We start from the raw sequence: 23,029 nt of genomic DNA on the forward strand, positions 1-23,029 counted from the left end.
ATATAATGCAGTATAATTTTATCTTAACTGCATTTAAAAATTAATTTTGCTATGGTTGCAGAGTGGATTGAAGAGGAAATAAGCGTTTTGTGGGTATTGAATAGGTAGAAAATTTTTTCTCTAGTTAGAGAAATGTAATTTTGGCTTGGATGGTAGTGGCCATGGAGTTGAAGAGAACTGGATATGAAAGCTTTTTCATGAAAAATTTAGAGGATTTGGTCATTTGGATATGTAAAGCAACAACAAAGGGGAAAGTTATGACCCACAGATTTCTTATTTGATCTTTTCACTCATTTAGTGAATGCCATTATTGGGATAGGAGGCACAGGGGCATAAGTGGGAGCTAGGGAAGATTTAGAAATATACATTTGATATGTTTAGTTTGAAGTCCCTGTATAGGTAACATTCTTATAGAAGGGATGTTGAGAAGGGAGTTGGAAGTGAGGGTCTAGAGGATTGAAAGGTAGTTATAATTTGATGATACCATCTGGGAGTGATGGAAAGAGAACACAACCATAGACTGGAAAAACATACAAGACATTTAGGAAACTTGTTTCATCTATTTTTGTGTAATAAACAACCCCTAAACTAAGTAGCTTAAAAATTAGCAATAATTTTATTTGTTTACTTTTGCCTGTGTCAGCAATTTGGATTGAGTTAAGCTAAGCAGTTTTTTGGCTGGTTTCAAATGAGATTACTCAGCACTCTGTCTTGGTCTAGATGTTTTAAAATTGCCTTACTCATTTGATTGACAGTTGGTCCTAGCTGTTACCCAGACCACACATTTTCATTAGGCTAGCTTAGGATTCTTCACATTGGGACTTGGTTCCAAAATCAGCAAAGAGATGATCTCAATGCTCATCATTTTTCAAGTTGCTGCTTGCATGATATTTGATAATATCTCACTGGCCAAAGAAAGTCACATGGACAGTCCCAGACAATCTGTGAAGAAAGTATCCATGAGTATAGAGGCAAGGACACAGGACACATTGCGGGCTACTTCAGTAACAGTCTGTTATAAACCTGAATGGTCAAGTAGATGGTAAACTAGCAAAGAAGATGGAAAAGAGACAACTAGGGTGTTAGAGATAACAATAGAAGTAATTGCAAATGACAAAGGAAGATAGTAAGAATGACAGAGTACTGTTAATAAGAGAAAAGGTTACATTTTTGGTCCGCATGGGGTATCTTTGCATCTTTACTGTTTCCTTCATCCATCAACTTTGTGTCAATTAGGATTACTTTCAACTGTACATAATGAAAAGGAACTCTTACAATGGCTTAATCACAGAGATACATGCTTTACCGTCATAAAATGAGGTCCAGGTATAGATAGTTCAGCCCTGGTACTTTGTCTTAACAAGAACTCAGATTCCATTTTTTGTCCACGATTTGTATTGTCATTTTCCATCTTAATACTGTTACTGACCAGGGTTCTTGCCCTCCTTACTCAATAGAAGTTGATAAGAGGCCAGACAAGAAATTGAGGCAAGGCTTTATTGGGGCCTCTGCTGCAGCAGTGGGGAGAGAGAACAAGTAACAGGTTCCCTTGCTCACTCAATCGCTCCCCGAGTGGAGGTGAGCTGGTTCCTTATATGGGGTGAAGGTAGAGGTGTGTCCAGGGGTCGGGCCAGAGGGGTGGCTAACGTGTTTTGCCCACCCCTTTGGTGGTGGTGTGTGCAGGGGGCCTCCTGCTTTTGCTCCCAGCATTTCATAGTGGCAGTTGGGCTATTTGGTCTTTTCGTATCTTGTTGTCCATAATTTGCCCTAACTGTGCATGCACTCAGTTATTTTTAGCCTACTTTAGTTTCTTTGTATTTTGTCACTGGAGAAGATGTTTGTCCAGGTGCAAGCACTGCAGCAGAGGCTCCCAGGTCGCGGGTCCCAGCCTGTCTCAATACTTGTTGCCTGACTGTTGTAATATGACTGCTATACTTCCAGGTATGAAGATGCAAGAAGGTAAAAAAGAAGTGAAAGCAGTCTTTTAATGAGGCTGTAGGAAGGACTGCTTCTAACACTTGTCATTGCCAAGTGCTCTGCAATATGGTCATATTTAATTTCACAAGGGGAACATTGGAGTATATGTTTAACTGACCAAGGGGTCCCCATAAACAGAATCAGAGTTCTCCTAATGAGGTTATTCTATATGAGAACAACAGAACCTGCCACAAGCTTTTTCCTACTTAGACATAAATAGAAACTTAGCGTTCCCCTTAAGGCCCTAAGAGTTACATGACTCAATTTTCTCCCCCTTATTTTTTTTATTCTAGTAATATGTACTAATTGTATGAGCTTTCAGGAATAAACTGACAGCATGGATTTATTTTAAACGTTAGAAGATAAAAAAGCTCACATTTACTGAGCATTTAATCTGTACCCAGTATTGTTTTAAGTGTTTATGAATATTATCTCATTTAAAACCCCACAGCAATCCTTTGAAATAAGTACTAATATTTTTATTAAATTTAAAGATAAAAAAATTGATCAGAGATTAACTTACTCAAATTCATGTAATTAATGAACTTTTGAACTTCTGACACAAAAAGTCATGTTTTAGCTGGTACCATCTGTAATACTGCCTACCAGTGTGATTAAAAAGTAAATGACAGAGAGTGCCTTCTATCTAGTATTAACATTTTAGCCTAACATGGGATTTGACACAAGTAAATTTCCCAGTAAAGAAAAAGGTTTTGGTGTGAGACATCTTATTCACCATTATTTTTTTATACATCTTTATTGGCGTATAATTGTTTCACAATGCTGTTAGTTTCTGTTGTAAAACAAAGTGAATCAGCCATGTGCATACATATATCCCCATATCCCCTCCCTCTTGAGCCTCCCTTCCACCGTCCTTATCCCACCCCTCTAGATCATCGCAAAGCACCAAGCTGATCTCCCTGTGCTATTCTGCTGCTTCCCACTAGCTAGCTATTTCACATTAGGTAGTGTATATATATCGATGCTACTCTCACTTCACCTCAGCTTCTCCTTCCCCAACCGTGTCCTCAATTCCATTCTCTATGTCTACATCTTTATTCCTGCCCTGCCACTACATTTATCAATACCTTTTTGTTTTTTAGATTCTATATATATTTGCTAGCTAAGGTATTTGTTTTTCTCTTTCTGACTTACTTCACTCTGTATGACAGACTCTAGGTCCATCCACCTCACAACAAATAACAACTCAATTTTGTTTCTTTTTATGGCTGAGTAATATTCCATTGTATATTATCACCACATATCTTCTTTTTTTTTTTTTTTTTTTTTTGGTGTACGCAGGCCTCTCACTGCTGTGGCCTCTCCCACTGTGGAGCACAGGCTCTGGACGCGCAGGCCCAGCAGCCATGGCTCATGGGCCCAGCCGCTCCGCAGCATGTGGGATCCTCCCAGACCGGGGCACGAACCCACGTCCCCTGCATCAGCAGGTGGACCCTCAACCACTGCGCCACCAGGGAAGCCCCCCATATATCTTCTTTATCCATTTATTGTTGATGGACATTTAGGTTGGTTCCATGTCCTGGCTACTGTAAATAGTGCTGCAATGAACATTGCAGTACATGACTCTTTTTTAATTATGGTTTTCTCAGGGTATATGCCCAGTATTGGGATTGCTGGGTCATATGGTACTTCTATTTTTAGTTTTTTAAGGAACCTCCATACTGTTCTCCATAGTGGCTGTATCAATTTACATTCCCACCAACAGTGCAGGAGGGTTCCCTTTTCACCACACCCTTCCCAGCATTTATTGTTTCTAGATTTTTTGATAATTGCCATTCTGACTGGTGTGAGGTGATACCTCTTTATTGTATGTTTCTTTCCAAAATGTACTGTAACAAAGATCCTGAGAAAGTCTCTCATGATAGAAAGCCTGTATATGATGAGAGCATCAACCCAGGCAAGCTTGTTACATTTATTCAAACTATAAAATTGCTAGTATCTGGAGAACTTGTGCTGATTCAACTTTATTTAAATGGAATATTGCAGCACATTCACAATAGAAGCCTATACCTTTTCTTCTACATGGTAGTATAAGCCTTTATGTTGTTCAGAAAGAAAATTCTCAGAACATTAAAGAAAGTAGAAATTCTTATTATTAAAGAGGTTGGTTAGAAGAAATGTGATGACTCTGACTTCAATAAAAGGCAAGTTTTATTCCAAACAGTGGATTCACTTTTATCAGGCACTCTATATTTTTATGGTAATTGTTAGTACAGTTTATGCTGGGAAGTTTGAGCTATGGGCTAATATAAGTTTCATTATTTTCAATAGAAAAGAAAGTAAGGTAAGTCTATCTTATCTCGAAGACTGATATATTCTGATTTTTTATTTAATTTTCTCATAATATTAGACTTACCAGTTGAGCCTTTTGGGAAAATTCAAAATTTAATGATACATACCTTACACTTACACAATGCTTATAAGTCAAATCTATTTCAATTAAAAAGCACACAAAGATTAATGAATTTTCCTGTATTAACTACACTTGTGTGGCCTTTAAAATTCTCATCATCATTTTTTAACATCTTTTTAAAGTACTTTTCATGTTGTTTCTAACTTTGGGGTTAAGTAGTTTGTATACCCATGTTTACTGCTACCTACAGACAGTTTTCTTTAAAAATTCTATTCCATTGAAGTTAATTAAATTTCTCTGAGTCAGTATTGAGTACTTGCAATGCACGAGGTGCTATTCATGACCAAAAAAAGATAAAATGGCATTTGATGTAATTTCTGCTGTTGATTAGTTCATTGTTTAATTAATTCATCTTCCAAATTAAGTATCAGTTATTAAATAACTACTTTTATTCAATAACTATAGTTGTCTCTAGTTGTAACACAATAATTTAATCCAAAATTAACTATTCTGGTAATACCTTTAGCATTTTAAATATGTGTGACTGAGTTTGCCATGCTCGAGAATAAGTAGAGAAGGAGATGTGATGAGATATGAGGTATGCAATGAAGCCAATGGCTAGACTGTAACTTGTAATTCACAGCTGAAATCTGTGTTTCAAATCCATGTTCACTGGGAACTTTGGGAGAGTTTAAAGGAGGGAAATTACATGATTCAAATTATCATGCTTCAAAATCATTTAAAAAAAAGAATAGAAGACTTGGAGCATATAATAAAAACTCTAGATGGGTAGTGTAGGGAAGAAGCAATATTAAAAAAAATATTTCAGAAATAATGAAAAACATGAGTCCTCTGACTAAGAAAATGTAGTTGGTTTGGGGAAAGATAAGTAAATATAAATGAATATCAACAGGTCAGTTAGGACAGAGAAAACCATTTTAAAAGCAACTTCAAATAAAATGCAGATTACTAGGCTGACAGGATATTTCTTAAAAACAAAAATGTAAGCCAGAAGGTGATAAAATAATTTCTTTAAAGTGCCTACACAAAATGTTACCAACTTACAATCTGATACCCAGATAACCTGTTTGATTTAAATGCAAATAAACTATTTTCAGTAAAAACATAAAAACTAAGATAACTGAACTACAAGAACTGCTAAATATGGCATTTCAACAAAAACAACACTGAATCCAGATAGAAGAAATAAAGTGTAAGAAAAAATTTGGAGAAAATAAATTGCTTAATATAGAGGAATTTTAAAAGATGTTAATTCTGGAGGTGGAACATGTTAGCATTAATGTAATACACCTTCATGAGGCTAGAAGGACATAATGAACAAATTTAAAGATTTTTAAGGACCTTATATTGTTCAGCTGGAGGGAGGAGATACTAATTAAATTTTCACCTTTAAAAAATGTGCATGTATTTTTAAAAGATAAGCACAAAAAGAAAATGATAGAATGCAGTCATTCCAAACCTTTAGAGTTGGGAGAAATAGATGGCAACTAAAAGAAAAGAAAACAGAAAACTTGATCAATCCAGTGGGAGGCAGAAAAGGAGAAAAACTAGACATAAAATGAGTGATAATAGTACAAAGTAAGATAGCATAAATTATTAAAATTACATTAGTGATAATACACACTCACCATGATACTTAAGAAAAGTAACTAAGAGACTGAATAAAAATCTTAATTAATTTTCAAATTACTAAAGACAAATCCAAATCAAAATGATATATATAAAAGACATGGGATGAAAGATACATAGATAGGCAGATAGATAGATAGATAGATAGATAGATAAATAGATACCCGCCCACATATACCTCAGGTAAATATAAACCAAATAATGCTGGATCAGCTGCATTAATATAAGATAAAATAATCTCATAAAATGTCATTGCTAGGGATGAAGAGAATCACTACAATTAAATAAAATATTAAATTACTGAAAAATTATAGCAACCCTAATGTAATATTTAGCTCATAAAACTCAACAATATATGAAGCAAAAAACTCAACATAATTACAAAGATAACTGTTAAAAATCAATCAATGTGATAAACCATATCAACAGATTGAAGGAGAAAAACCATATGATCATCTCAATAGATGCAGAGAAAGCTTTTGACAAAGTCAACACCCATTTATGATTAAAAAAACATCCAGAAAGTAGGCATAGAGCAAACTTACCTCAACATGATAAAGGACATATTATATGACAAACCAACAGCCAACATCATTCTTAATGGTGAAAAACTGAATCCATTTCCTCTAAGATCAGGAACAAGACAAGGTCCACTCTCACCACTTTTATTCAACATAGTTTTGGAAGTTTTAGCTGCAATAATCAGAGAAGAAAAAGAAATAAAAGGAATCCAAATTGGAAAAAAGAAGTAAAGCTGTCACTGTTTGCAGATGACATAATACTATACATAGAGAATCCTAAAGGTGCTACCAGAAAATTACTACAGCTAATCAGTCAGTTTGGTAAAGTAGCAGGATACAAAATAAATGCACAGAAATCTCTTGCATTCTTATACACGAATAATGAAAAATCTGAAAGAGAAATTAAGGAAACACTCTCATTTACAATTGCAACAAAAAGAATAAATTACCTAGCAATAAACCTACCTAAGGAGACAAAAGACCTGTATGCAGAAAACTATAAGACACTGATGAAATTAAAGGTGATACAAACAGATGGAGAGATATGCCATGTTCTTAGACTGGAAGAATCAACATTGTGAAAATGAATATACTACCCAAAGCAATCTACAGATTCAATGCAATCCCTATCAAAAATGGCATTTTTCACAGAACCAGAACAAAAAATTTCACAATTTGTATGCAAACACAAAAGACCCCGAATCACCAAAGCAATCTTGAGAAAGAATAATGGAGCTGGAGGAATCAGGCTCCCTGACTTCAGACTATATTACAAAGCTACAGTAATCAAGACAGTATGGTATTGGCACAAAAACAGAAATATCATTCAATGGAACAGGATAGAAAGCCCAGAGATAAACCCACGTACATATGGTCACCTTATCTTTGATAAAGGAGGCAAGAATATACAATGGAGAAAAGACAGTCTCTTCAGTAAGTGGTGCTGGGAAAACTGGACAGCTACATATAAAAGAATGAAATTAGAACACTCCCTAACATCATACAAAAAAATAAACTCAAAATGGATTAAAGACCTCAATGTAAGGCCAGACACTATAAAACTCTTAGAGGAAAACCTAGGAAGAACACTCTATGACATAAATCACAGCAAGATCCTTTTTGACCTACTTCCTAGAAAAATGGAAATAGAAACAAACGGGACCTAATGAAACTTCAAAGCTTTTGCACAGCAAAGGAAACCATAAACAAGAGCAAAAGACAACCCTCAGAATGGGAGAAAATATTTGCAAATGAAGGAACTGACAAATGATTAATCTACAAAAGTTACAAGCAGCTCATGCAGCTCAATATCAATAAAAGCAAACCATCCAATCCAAAAATGGGCAGACCTAAATATCTTCTTCTACAAAGAAGATATACAGATTGCCAACAAACACATGAAAGGATGCTCAACATCACTAATCATTAGAGAAATGCAATCAAAACTACAATGAGGTATCTCCTCACACCTGTCAGAATGACCATCATCAAAAAATCTATAAAAAATAAAGTGCTGGAGAAGGTGTGGAGAAAAGGGAACCCTCTTGCACTGTTGGTGGAAATGTAAATTGATACAACCACTGTGGAGAACAGTATGGAGGTTCCTTAAAAAAACTAAAAATAGAACTACCATACGACCGAGCAATCCACTACTGGGCATATACCCTGAGAAAACCATAATTCAAAGAGTCATGTACCACAATCACAATGTTCATTGCAGCTCTATTTACAATAGCCAGGACATGGAAGCAACCTAAGTGTCCATCGACAGATGAATGGATAAAGAAGATGTGGCACATATATACAGTAGGAATATTACTCAGCCATAAAAAGAAACGAAATTGAGTTATTTGTAGTGAGGTGGATGGACCTAGAGTGTGTCATACAGAGTGTGAAGTAAGAAAGAGAAAAACAAATACCGTATGCTAACACATATATATGGAACCAAAAAAAAAAAGAGTTCTGAAGAACCTAAGAGCAGGACAGGGATAAAGATGCCGACATAGAAAATGGACTAGAGGACACGGGGAGGGGGAAAGGTAAGCTGGGACAAAGTGAGAGAGTCGCATGTACTTATATATACTACCTAATGTAAAATAGATAGCTAGTGGGAAGCAGCTGCATAGCACAGGCAGATCAGCTCGGTGCTTTGTGACCACCCAGAGGGATGAGATAGGGAGGGTGGGAGGGAGATAAAAGAGGGAGGGGTTATGAGGACATATATATACATATAGCTGATTCACTTTGTTATAAAGCAGAAACTAACACACCATTGTAAAGCAATTATACTCCAATAAAGATGTTAAATAAATAAATAAATAAACTCAGGATAATAAAAAAATGCAATCAAAATGAGAGATTTTTAACACCTCTCTCATGGTAATAGATCAGAAAAACAATTGATAAGGATTTAGACAATTGGAACAACATAATTTATAACAATGATTGAAGATACATATAGAAATCACTACATCCAGTGCATAGAAATATGGATGATTTCCAATTATATGAGGAATACACTATTTTAACATGAGCTAGGCTGTAAAGAATATCTCAACAATGTTCAAAAAATGGCAAGCATAAGTATTTGTTCTTTGATCAAAATAAAATTAAATTGAAATAATTAATAAACACATATAAGTTTCAATACTTAAAAACTTCAGAATAATGCAGTGTTCAAAGAAGGAATCACAGTATAAAAGTGGACATATTTATAACTGAAAACTGATAAAATATTTCACATTAAATGTTTCAGGTTGCAATTTAATTAGCTATTAAAAGAAAATACAAGTTCCTAAAGGCATGTACATAGATACATGTATTTATCTATATATAAACTCAGCCAACATACACTTAATATTTGTGTACTTCATCAAATTCTATTTTACACCAAAAGAAAAAAAAATCAACACTTATTGAACTCTAGTTAACAAATGCATTTGGAAATATTTAGGAGTAAGCATATTGATAGCTTCAATTAACTTTGATATGCTTCAAAAAGTAAGGTGGACAAATACATGTATAAAGGCATGGATAGACAAATGATAAAGCAAATATATCAACATGTTAATGTTAGAATCCAGTTTGGAATATATCTAATTATTCCCTACAAAATTCTTTCATCTTTGCTGTATGTTTGAAAATTTTAAATAAGTTATATCTTAAAGGATGTATAGCATTCTAATCAGCATGGATTGGGAGTTATCTACTATATCACAGCAATGAGGTAAAAGAGATTGATAAGGTTGTATATAAGGCTGTTGCTATTGGAGTTAAACAAGGGTTACTCTACTTTTATGGACACAGGCAAGGTACTTTGTGTAGTTATTACTCAGAAGGAATAAAAACACTCTTCTCATTGTCATGCTTCTCCCAATATTGCTTTCAGAAAATGTTTAATAGTCTGGCATTGTCATAGACAATGTACTGGAATGTAGATATCTGATTTTTTTTCAAAGTTAAATCTAAATTTTTATTGAAATATATAGATTCACAATATATTACTTTCAGATGAACAACATAGTGGTTGAATATTTTTATAGATTATACCTCATTTAAAGTATTTATGAAATATTGGCTATATTATCTATCCTGTACAAAATATTCTTGTAGCTTATTTATTTTATACATAGTTGTTTGTACCTTTAATCCCCTTCCCCTATCTTGCCCCTCCTTCCCTCTCACCACTGGTAACCACTAGTTTGTTTTCTATATCTGTGTGTTTGTTTCTGTTCTGTTATATTCATTCTTTCTTTTTTTAAATTCTACATATAAGTGATAAAATACAGTATTTGTCTTTCTATCTGCCTAATTTCACTAAGCATAATACCCTTCATTTCTATCCATGTTATTGCACATGGCAATATTTCATCCTTTTTCATGGCTGAGTAATAGCCCCATATATATATATATATATATATATACTTTATCCATTCATCTCTTGTTGGACATTTAGGTTGTTTCCACACATTGGCTGTTGTAAATAATACTGCTATGAACAGGTATCTTTTCAAATTAGTGTCTTTGTTTTCTTTGAATATATTCCCAGGAGTAGAATTGCTGGATCATATGATAGTTCTATTTTTATTTTTTTGAGGAACCTCCATACTGTTTTCCATAGTGGCTGCACCAATTTATATTCCCATCAGCAGTGTACTAGGGTTCCCTTTTCTTTCTTCACATTCTTGCCAACATTTGTTATTTGTGTTCTTTCTGATGACAGCCATTCTCACAGGTGTGAGGTGATGTGTCATTGTGGTTTTTATTTGCATTTTACTGATGATTAGTGATGTTGAGCATCTTTTCATGTGCCTGTTGGCCATCTCTATGTTTCCTTTGGAAAAATGTCTATTCAGATCTTCTTCCCATTTTTTAAATGAGTTGTTTGTTTTTTTGATATTGAATTGTATTTGGTGTTTTTTTTATTTTGGATATTAACCCATGTCAGTCCTATCATTTGCAAATATTTTCTCCCATTCAGTAGGTTCCCTTTTTATTCTGTTCATGGTTTCCTTTACTGTGCAAAAGATTTTAATTTTAATTAGGCCCCATTTGTTTATTTTTGCTTTTGTTTCCTTTGTGTTAGGAGAGAGATCCAAAAAAATATTGCTATGATTTGTATCACAGAGTGTTCTGCCTATGTTTTTCTCTAGGAGTTTTATAGTATCTGGTCTTACATTTAGGTCTTTAATCATTTTGAGTTTATTCTTGTATATGATGTGAGAAAATGTTCTAATTTCATTCTTTTACATGTAGCCTTCCAGTTTTCCAGCACCACTTATTGAAGAGACTCTTCCCCATTGTACATTCTTGCCTCCTTTGTCATAGATTATTTGACCATAAGTGCATGGATTTATTTCTGGGCTCTTTATTCTGTTCCATTGATCTATATGTCTGTTTTTGTGCTAGTACAATACTGTTTTGATTAATGTATCTTTGTACTATAATCTGAAGTTAGGGAGCATGATACCTCCAGCTTTGTTCTTTCTTATCAGGATTGCTTTAGCTATTCAGGGTCTTTTGTTCTTCCATATAAATTTTTGGATTATTAGTTCTAGTTCTGTGAAAATTGTCATGGGTATTTTGATAAAGATAGCACTCAATCTGTAAATTTCTTTAGGTCATATTTACATTTTAAAAATATTAATTCTTCCAATCCATGAACCAGTGATATCTTTTTATTTCTTTGTATCATCTTCAATTTCCTTCATCATTGTTTTATAGTTTTCAGAATATAGGTCCTTTTCTTCCTTGGTTAAGTTTATTCCTAGGTATTTTATTCTTTTTGGTGCAATTTTAAAAGGGATTGCTTTCTTTCTTTTTCTTTGTGATAGGTCATTATTGGTGTATAGAAAAACAATAGATTTCTGTATATTAATCTTATATCCTGCAACATTACTGAATTCATTTATTAGTTTTAATTTTTTGGTGGAGACTTTAAGGTTTTATATATATAGTATTATGTCATCTGCAAAATAGTGACAATTTTACTTCTTCCCTTGCAATTTGGATGCCTTTTGTTTCTTTTCTTCTGATTGTTGTGGCTAGGACTTCTAATGCTATGTTAAATAGAAGTGGCAAGACTGGTAATCCTTGCCTTGTTTCTGATTTTAGAGGATAAGCTTTCAGCTTTTTGCCATTGAGTATGATGTTAGCTGTGGGTTTGTCATAAATGGCCTTTATTATATTGAAATATGTTCCCTCTATACCAACTTTGATGAGAGTTTTTATCATGAATGGATGTTGACTTTTGTCAAAAGCTTTTTCTGTGTCTAAAATTCAGACATCTGAATTTTAGTCTTCAGCTTAGACATATCCTGTGTCACTAGACATCTACTTCAGTCCATACGCCATTCAATTATTACTCATCTACTATGGCAAATCGCTGGACTAATCTTCTAGAAATTCGAATAGTAGTAAATGTTGGTCTTGTAGAGTAAAGAGCAAATCTTGGTAAGGTAAAGATGTGTGAAAAATGGTTAATATTTCTGAATAGATTTTATTAGATGGCAGAAATGGAGATGATAACTATTATGAAGGTAGAGCTAGTAGAATTTAAAAATGGGATGACATGTGAAGGAATGAGAGAGAGAGAGAGAAACTTCTCTGTCTCAGTCTTTGATTTGGGCATTTCATATTTCCATTTAACACCATGGTTTCCAAGTTGATTGAAGAAATTTGCCCCAAGAGACCCAGAAAACTCACAGGGAGTATTTTAAATTTGGGGACAATACTTGAGACTTGCCAGACACCATATGAATTACCAGCTGGAGGAAGTTACTCTTCTCAGATTAGATTGCACTATTCTTCTCTCAATGACACATTTTTGGGAAGCTGAGTTTTTAGAGTGCCTTATGAAAGGCAAGTACAATGAAAAAATCAATATAGAACAGGAAATGAGAGCGGTGGTGTCAAATCAGAGTGTTGTGTCTTAGAAAGTGAACAGTATTTAATAAGTATTGGTATTTTTTGTAATGGAACAGGTGATATACTGAATAAAAGGAAATACTTGTTATAGTTATTGATTCTAGGTAATAGCAAACCTATAAAAGAATTAAGAACAGTTATTTCTCTTTCAATTTTTATGGATTATTTTTTAAATGACCATTAAGTTGTCAAGACATAAATATTTTTAACTGTGATAGAACTCACTACTTAATAAATGGAACTGTTACCTATTTCCTTTGGGCTATGTGTACCAGGACAAAATAAAAAAAATGGTTACTATGAGCATTCTGAACTCTGATAATCTGCAAACCTCTGATTTAGCAGATAAGTCAATAAAGACACTGCAAATCTAAGTAAATTTCCCAAAGCTGTATGTCTTGCAAATGACCTCTTGAAGTTTTAGACTCAAGCTCTTTGACTCCCTGAGCCTGTGCTTATTATACTGTAAAATATATTTAAAAATATAGATATATAAAATATTCCCATGAACTCTTATGAATGTATAATTGGAAAGTTTAGAATATTCTGAAAAATAACAATAATTAAAGTTTAATAGTGTAGATATATGTATAAATCCATGGTCTGCAAGCATTCTATAACTGTGACAATACAAAAGACAGTAACATACTTGCATGTATTTGGTGTGTCATACCTGGTGACAAGTTGACACTGTCAGCAAATTCCAATTTTTGGTCTTTTGTTTTCCCACTGAAATAATTGTAAGTTATGTGTCCTTGCTTAAGAGTACAAAATTTCATACATTTAGATCTTGAGAAAAAAATGATAAATTATACTTTTCAAAATTAAAAAAATTTGCTTCAAAAGACCCTGTTAAGAAAATGAAAAACCAAGCCACAGAATAGGCTCTAAAAAAGGACACTTTACTTAACACTCAATATAAGAAAAAAACAATAACAATTGGGTACAAAATTTCAACAGACATTTCACTAAAAAAATCAATTGCAAATAAACATATGAAGAGACAGTCAACATCAGTAATCATTAAGTGAATTAAAACCACAATGTGATATCACTAAACACTATCAGAATGGCTAAAATCAACAAAATGGAAAATATCAAATATTGGTGGAAATATCCTGTAACTGATATTCTCATATGTTGCTGATAGGAACCTGAAATAGTATCTCTACTTTGAAAAACTGTTTGTAAGCCTCTCAAAGATTAAACATACACTTACTCTGTTACCCTCTAATCTTATTTCTAGTTGTTTACCTGACATGAAAATGTATATACACTCAAAAACCTGTATTTGAATGTATTATGGGACAGATTCAGATCAGTGGTTGACAGAGTTTGGGTAGGAGGGAGGAGACTGACTAAAAATCACAAAGGAAATTTTGATATGATGTGGTGGTTATATATACATTTGTGAAACTTATTAGAATTTAAATTTTAAAACCATTAATATGACTTGATGTGAAATATGTTTCACCAATCCTAACTTCATAAAAATCCAATTTTACTTTAAAAGACTCATATCATATTCAAACACAATTAAATATTTGGTCAGTTTTTCAGAGCTTTCTAAATAATGCCTCAAACATACTCCATTAGAATTTATTTTTTAAGATCACTTATATCTTTTGTCATCTAGAATAAGAAATTTAAGATGAAAACCAGATTTCTGACTTTCTAAATTATCATATTTATGACATATAAATGTTTAATATATACATATTTATACTACACAGAATGCAATGAAAACCAACTTGATTATAAGTTTTATCATTTATCAGATTATAAAACCTGATAAATAATCTACACTTTATGCTCTCCCAAGCACAGGTGGATGCAGTAATAACTAGCCTAAGGCTTTTTCCCACTCTCTAGTCTCTTCTGGAACCACACATACTTGGCCAAAGATGAAAAATGTCACCAGTCTCCCAGCTGTTGAGTTTGGGTTTTTTTTATCAGCTTAATACAGTTAATCAGTTGCTAAATTTAAAGTGTCACTTTCTCCACTTTCTTTTATAACCTAATCTGTCCCCACCTTCCTCTTGCAATTAGTGTTTAGCTGCACATAAATTTATGTGTAATTCCCATGAAGCTTCTAGCACACATCTGGCACAAAATATGGGCTCAAAACTTATAGCTATTATAATGATAACTTTTAATATTATTTTATCTTCACAAGAGATATTTTAATTTTATGTGATTAAAAGGAAGTTATTTTAATTTCCTTTGTAGAAATTTATTTTTCAGTCCATTAAGTTTTATGAGCAACAACTTCTTATAGCATATTTCTAAACACTGCTTAAAATGTTTCACTGTTTTCTATTTTGAGAGGTTTTAAACATTAGATATACAATAAAAGTGTTTGAAAGTAAATCTATTAAAAGCTCATTCTATGCTAGACATTATGCTAAGGGTTTGAGATTCAGTAATGTATAAAAACAAATACGTCACTTGCATTCATATAAACAGTGTTTATGTAACCAATGGTATAAATGACTTATGTAGGAAAAGTATATGCTGGTTTGTATTTAAGTTATATAAACATTTAGATAACATAAGCAATCTTCAATAGGGAAAAATAGCCTTTTCAGTAAAATTTAAGGTGTTAAGTAGAAGTAACATTGAAAAACAACACGTTTAGGTTTTACATGTAATTTTTTACCATATGAAATGGAGTATTATAAGGTTTTAAGGAAGTTTCATATATGGGATTGTATATATGTGATTTCAATAGATGAATAACTTGTTATTTCAAAAGACAGATGAAAACACAAATGAAATAAAACTGGACACTTCGGACCTTCAAGATGGCAGAAGAGTAAGACATGGAGATCACCTTTCTCCCCACAAATATATCAAAAATACATCTACATGTGGAACATCTCCTACAGAACACCTACTGAATGCTGGCAGAAGACCTCAGGCTCCCAAAAGGCAAGAAACTCCCCACATACCTAGGTAGGGCAAAAGAAAAAAGAAAAAACAGAGACAAAAGAATAGGGACAGGGCTTCCCTGGTGGCGCAGTGGTTGAGAGTCCACTTGCCGATGCAGGGGACACGGGTTCGTGCCCAAGTCCGGGAAGATCCCACATGCCATGGAGCGGCTGGGCCTGTGAGCCACGGCCGCTGAGCCTGTGCATCCAGAGCCTGTGCTTCTCAATGGGAGAGGGCACAACAGTGATAGGCCCGTGCACCGCCAAAAAAGAAAAAGAAAAAGAATAGAGACAGGACCTGCACCTCTGGGAGGGAGTTGTGAAGGAGGAAAATTTTCCACACACTAGGAAGCCCCTTCACTGGTGGACACGGGGTGTGGGTGGGGGGAAAGCTTTGGAGCCACAGAGGAGAGCATACCAACAGGGGTGCAGAGGGCAAAGCAGAGAGATTCCCACACAGAGGATTGGTGCCGACCAGCACTCACCAGCCTGAGAGGCTTGTCTGCTCACCCACCGGGGTGGGTGGGGGCTGGGAACTGAGGCTCAGGCTTCGGAGTTCAGATCCCAGGGAGAGGACTGGGGCTGGCTGCGTAAACACAGCCTGAAGGGGACTAGTGTGCCACAGCTAGCCAGGAGGGAGTCCGGGAAAAAATTGGGACCTGTGTAAGAGTCAAGAGACCATTGTTTCAGGGTGCACGAGGAGAGGGGATTCAGAGCATCATACCCCTCCATCCCCCCAGCCTGAGTGAGCCAGAGCCCCCTAACCAGCTGCTACTTTAACCCTGTCCTGTCTGGGTGGGGAACAGACGCACTCAGGTGACCTACACGCAGAGGTGGGGCCAAACCAAACCTGAACCCCAGGAGCTGTGCAAACAAAGAAGAGAAAGGGAAATTTCTCTCAGCAGCCTCAGGAGCAGTGGAATAAATCTCCACAATCAACCTGATGTATGCTGCATCTGTGGAATACCTGAATAGAAAACAAATCATCGCAAAATTGAGGTGGTAGACTTTGGGAGCAACTGTAGACTTGGGGCTTGCTTTCTGCACCTAGTTTGTTTCTGGTTTTATGTTCATCTTAGTTTGGTATTTAGACTTTATTATCATTGGTAGATTTGTTTATCAATTTGGTTGCTTTCTTCCTTTTTTTAAATATAGATATATACATATACATTTTTTTTCCTTTTTCTCTTTTTGTGAGTGTGTATGTGAATGCTTCTTTGTGTGATTTTGTCTGTATAGCTTTGCTTTTGCCATTTGTCCTAGAGCTCTGTCTGTCCTTTTTTTTTTTTTTGTATAGTTTTTAGTGCTTATTATCATTGGTGGATTTGTTTTTTGGTTTGTTGCTCTCTTCTTTCTTTACTTTTTATTACTTTTTTTTACTTCTAATAATATTTTTTTATTTTAATAACTTATTTTTATTTATTTATTTATTTTTCTTTCTTTCTTTCTTTTTCACCCTTTTCTTCTGAGCCATGTGGCTGACAGGGTCTTGGTGCTTGAGCCAGGTGTCAGGCCTGAGGCTCTGAGGTGGGAGAACTGAGTTCACGACATAGGTCCACCAGAGACTTCCCAGCCCCAGGTAATATCAAACAGCAAAAGATCTCCCAGAGATCTTCAGCTCAAGGCTAAAACCTTGGTCCACTCAAGGACCAGCAAGCTATAGTGCTAGACACCCTATGCCAAACAAATAGCAAGACAGGAGCACAAACTCACCCAGTAGCAGAGAGGCTGCCTAAAATCATAAAAAGTTCACAGACACCCCAAAACACACCACAGGATGTGGCCCTGATCACCAGAAAGACAAGATACAGCCTCATCCACCAGAACACAGGCACCAGTCCCCTCCACCAGGAGGCCTACACAACCCACTGAACCAAACTTACCCACTGGCAGCAGACACCAAAAAACAACAGGAACTAACAATGTGCAGCCTATGAAAAGGAAACCCCAAACACAGTAAGTTAAGCAAAATGAGAAGACAGAGAAATACACAGGAGATGAAGAAGCAAAGTAAAAATCCATCAGACCAAACAAATGAAGAGGAAATAGGCAGTCTACTGAAAAAGAATTCAGGTAATGATAGTAAAGATAATCCAGAATCTTGGAAACAGAATAGAGAAAATGCAAGAAGCATTTAACAAGGACCTAGAAGAACAAAAGAGGAAACAAGCAACGATGAACAACACAATAAATGAAATTAAAAATACTCTAGAAGGGATCAATAGCAGAATAATTGAGGCAGAAGAACGGATAAGTGACCTGGAAGATAAAATAGTGGAAATAACTACCGCAGAGCAGAATAAAGAAAAAAGAATGAAAACAATTAGGGACAGTCTCAGAGACCTCTGGGACAACAAAAAACACATAAACATTTGAATTATAGGGGTCCCAGAAGAAGAAGAGAAAAAGAAAGGGACTGAGAAAATATTGGAAGAGATTATAGTTGAAAATTTCCCTAATATGGGAAAGGAAATAGTCAATCAAGTCCAGGAAGTGCAAAGAGTCCCATACAGGATAAATCCAAAGAGAAACACGCCAAGACACATATTAATCAAACTATCAAAAATTAAATACAAAGAAAAAATATTAAAAGCAGCAGGGAGAAGCAACAAATAACATACAAGAAAATCCCCATAAGGTTAACAGCTGATCTTTCAGCAGAAACCCTGCAAAGCAGAAGGGAATGGCAGGACATATTTAAAGTGATGAAAGGGAAAAACCTACAACCAAGATCATTCTACCCAGCAAGGATATCATTCAGATTCAACAGAGAAATTAAAACCTTTACAGACAAGCAAAAGCTAAGAGACTTCCACACCGCCAAACCAGGTTTACAACAAATGCTAAAGGAACTTCTCTAGGCAGGAAACACAAGAGAAGGAAAAGACCTACAATAACAAACCCCAAACAATTAAGAACATGGTAATAGGAACATACATATCGATAACTACCTTAAATGTAAATGGATTAAATGCTCCAACCAATAGACATAGACTGGCTGAGTGGATACAAAAACAAGACCTGTATATATGCTGTCTACAAGAGACCCACTTCAGACGGAGGGACATACAGACTGAAAGTGACGGGATGGAAAACATATTCCATGCAAATGGAAATCAAAAGAAAGATGGAATAGCAATTCTCATATCAGACAATATAGACTTTAAAATAAAGACTATTACAAGAGAGAAAAAAGGACAGTACATAATATCAATCCAAGAAGAAGATATAACAATTGTAAATATATATGCATATATATATTTGGCATAGGAGCACCTCAATATATAAGGCAAGTGCTAACAGCCATAAAAGGGGAAATCGACAATAACACAATAATAGTAGGGGACTTTAACACCCTACTTTCACCAATGAAGAGATCATCCAAAAGGAATATAAATAAGGATGTGCAAGCTTTAAATGACACATTAAACAAGATGGGTTTAATTGATATTTATAGGACATTCCATCCAAAAACAACAGAATACATTTTCTTCTCAAGTGCTCATGGAACATTCTCCAGGGTACACCATATTTTGGGTCACAAATCAAGCCTTGGTAAATTTAAGAAAATTGAAATCTTATCAGGTATCTTTTCCAATGACATTGATATGAGACTAGATATCAATTACAGGAAAAAAACTGCAAAAAATACAAACACATGAAGGCTAAACAATACGCTACTAAATAATCAAGAGATCACTGAAGAAATCAAAGAGGAAATCAAAAAATACCTAGAAACAAATGACAATTAAAACACGATGGCGCAAAACCTATGGGATGCAGCAAAAACAGTTCTAAGAGGGAAGTTTATAGCAATACAAGCCTACCTTAAGAAATAAGAAACATCTCAAACAAACAACTTAACCTTACACCTAAAGCAATTAGAGAAAGAAGAACAAAAAACACCCAAAGTTAGCAGAAGGAAAGAAATCATAAAGATCAGATCAGAAATAAATGAAAAAGAAATAAAGGAAACGATAGCAAAGATCAATAAAACTAAAAGCTGGTTCTTTGAGAAGGTAAACAAAATTGATAAACTATTAGCCAGACTCATCAAGAAAAAAAAGGGAGAACACTTAAATCAAAGAATTAAAAGTGAAAAAGAAGTAACAACTGACACTGCAGAAATACAAAGGATCATGAGAGATTACTACAAGCAACTAAATGGTGTGGGGTAAACTGGACAGCTACATGTAAAAGAAGGAAATTAGAACACTCCCTAACACCATACACAAAAATAAACTCAAAGTGGATTAAGGACCTAAATGTAAGTCTAGAAACTATAAAACTCTTAGAGGAAAACATAGGCAGAACACTCTGACATAAATCACAGCAAGATCCTTTTTGACCCACCTCCTAGAGAAATGGAAATAAAAACAAATAGGACCTAATGAAACTTAAAAGCTTTTGCACAGCAAAGGAAACCATAAGCAAGTTGAAAAGACAACCCTTAGAATGGGAGAAAATATTTGCAAATGAGGCAATTGACAAAAGGATTAATCTCCAAAATATACAATCAACTCATGCAGCTCAATATCAAAAAAAAAAACAACTCAATCCAAAAATGTGCAGAAGACCTAAATAGACGTTTCTCCAGAGAAGATATACAGATTGCCAAAAAACACATGAAGGGATGCTCAACATCACTAATCATTAGAGAAATGCAAATCAAAGCTACAATGAGGTATCACCTCATACTGGTCAGAATGGCCATCGTCAAAAAATCTACAAACAATAAATGCTGGAGAGGGTGTGGAGAAAAGGGAACCCTCTTGCACTATTGGTGGGAATATAAATTGATACAGCCACTATGGAGAACAGTATGGATGCTTCTTAAAAAACTAAAACAGAACTACCATATGACCCAACGATCCCACTACTGGGCATATACCCTGAGAAAACCGTAATTCAAAAACAGTCATGTACTACAATGTTCACTGCAGCTGTATTTACAATAGCCAGGACATGGAAGCAACCTAAGTGTCCATCGACAGATGAATGAGTAAAGGAGATATGGCACATATATACAATGGAATATTACTCAGCCATAAAATGAAATGAAATTGAGTTATTTGTAGTGAGGTGAATGTACCTGGAGTCTGTTATACAGAGTGAAGTAAGTCAGAAAGAGAAAAACAAATACCTTATACTAACACATATATATGGAATCTAAAAAAAAAAAAAAAGGCTCCAAAGAAACTAAGAGCAGGACAGGAATAAAGACGCAGACGTATTGAATAGACTTAAGGCCATGGAGATGGGGAAGGGTAAGCTGGGACGAAGTGAGAAAGTGGCATGGACATGTATACACTACCAAATGTAAAATAGATAGCTAGTGGGAAGCAGCCGCATAGCACAGCGAGATCAGCTCAGTGCTTTGTGACCACTTAGAGGGTTGGGATAAGGAGGGTGGGAGGGAGACGCAAGAGGGAGGAGATATGGGGATATATGTATATGTATAGCTGATTCTGTTATACAGCAGAAACTAACACACCACTGTAAAGCAATTATACGCCAATAAAGATGTTAAAAAAAATATTGGACACTTATAACCCATCATAAACCACTAAAATTAAATTTTCAGTGAATTAAAAGTTTTGTGTTTATTAAATTATAATCTCTTTGCTCAGATTGGTGAGATATTTTAACCAGGCAGGAAAAAGCAGCTATTTAAAAAAAAAAGATGGGCTACTGATAGAAATTAAAACTTACAAATATCAAAACACAGTCAATAGAAAATACGATATTAAGAAAATATTTTCAATCCAAATTACAGATAATCTCTTACAATTTAACCATACAAAACCCTTACTATTATATAAATATTGGCAAAGTATATAGGTAAGGAATTAAAGACCAAATCAAAATAGCCAAATATACATTTAAATATAAGTTACTGGAAACTAATAGTAGTCAATTAGGGTAATCCATTAAATTAAAGAAGTTTGTAAACTTTTTCTGTAAAGGTCCAGATAATAAATATTTCAGGCTTTGTGGGCCACATGACCTCTCTGACATGTCTTCTGCCATTCTGTTGTTGTAGCCATAGATAATAGGAAGTGAATTGGTGTAGTCATGTTGGAACAAACTTTACTTATAAAAATATGTGGTTCATTAGATTTGGCCATTTGCTGGCCTAATCAGATTTACAGTTTTAAAAGAGATTAAAATATCTTGCATCAGGTATGTAGGAAGAATAATACTTTGACACATAGGTATAATATTAGTTATGGTAACCTTCTTGAAAAGCAATACTGAATGTACAAATACCTTTGATCCAACAGTTGCACTTCTGGGGATCTATTCCATTGCAAAGTTGGAGGAAACAGTTATACACATGGATATTGATTTCCATACACAGAAGATGTTTTGTGGCCGAGGAAAAAATTAAAATACAGAAAATGTCCATCAGTCAAGATATGGTTCCATAAATCATACCATATCAATAACATATCAGGCAACAATATATTAAACAAATAAACAACAAATACAACAATAACTACATCAGTTGCACAAGTACTACGCCCATCTGAAGAAACACTTTTACTGCGAGCAAATGGTGAAAAGAGATAAACACCAATATAATGTAGCATCAAATTGTTATAAAAAAGTATCCTAGGGCTTCCCTGGTGGCTCAGTGGTTGAGCGTCCGCCTGCTGATGCAGGGGACGCGGGTTCGTGCCCCGGTCCGGGAGGATCCCACGTGCCACGGAGTGGCTGGGCCCATGAGCGATGGCCGCTGAGCCGGCGCGTCCGGAGCCTGTGCTCTGCAATGGGAGAGGCCACAGCAGTGAGAGGCCTGCGTACTGCAAAAAAAAAAAAAGTATCCTAAAAGTATCTAGGCAAAAAATTCTGATTACTATCAAAAGAGAAAATTAACTTTGCCTAAGAGTTTTTGGAATACTAAATACTATAATACACAAGTCACTGATGCATCTTAAACCTTCCATTGTATTTGAGATTAAAAAAAAAATAGGGTCCAAAGTATGATGTACATTTCATGAGTAGATGCAAAAGTACAGGATACTCAGGTTTATTTCAGGAATGTTTAATATTAATGAATCTATATATGCACTAAATCAAATTAACAACTCAAGGAAAATTGCATTGATATACAAGATATAATTTTGTAATATTCATAGTTCCATTAT

Source organism: Pseudorca crassidens, chromosome 3, assembly GCF_039906515.1.
Source record: "Pseudorca crassidens isolate mPseCra1 chromosome 3, mPseCra1.hap1, whole genome shotgun sequence".
NCBI classification, from domain to species: Eukaryota; Metazoa; Chordata; class Mammalia; order Artiodactyla; family Delphinidae; genus Pseudorca; species Pseudorca crassidens.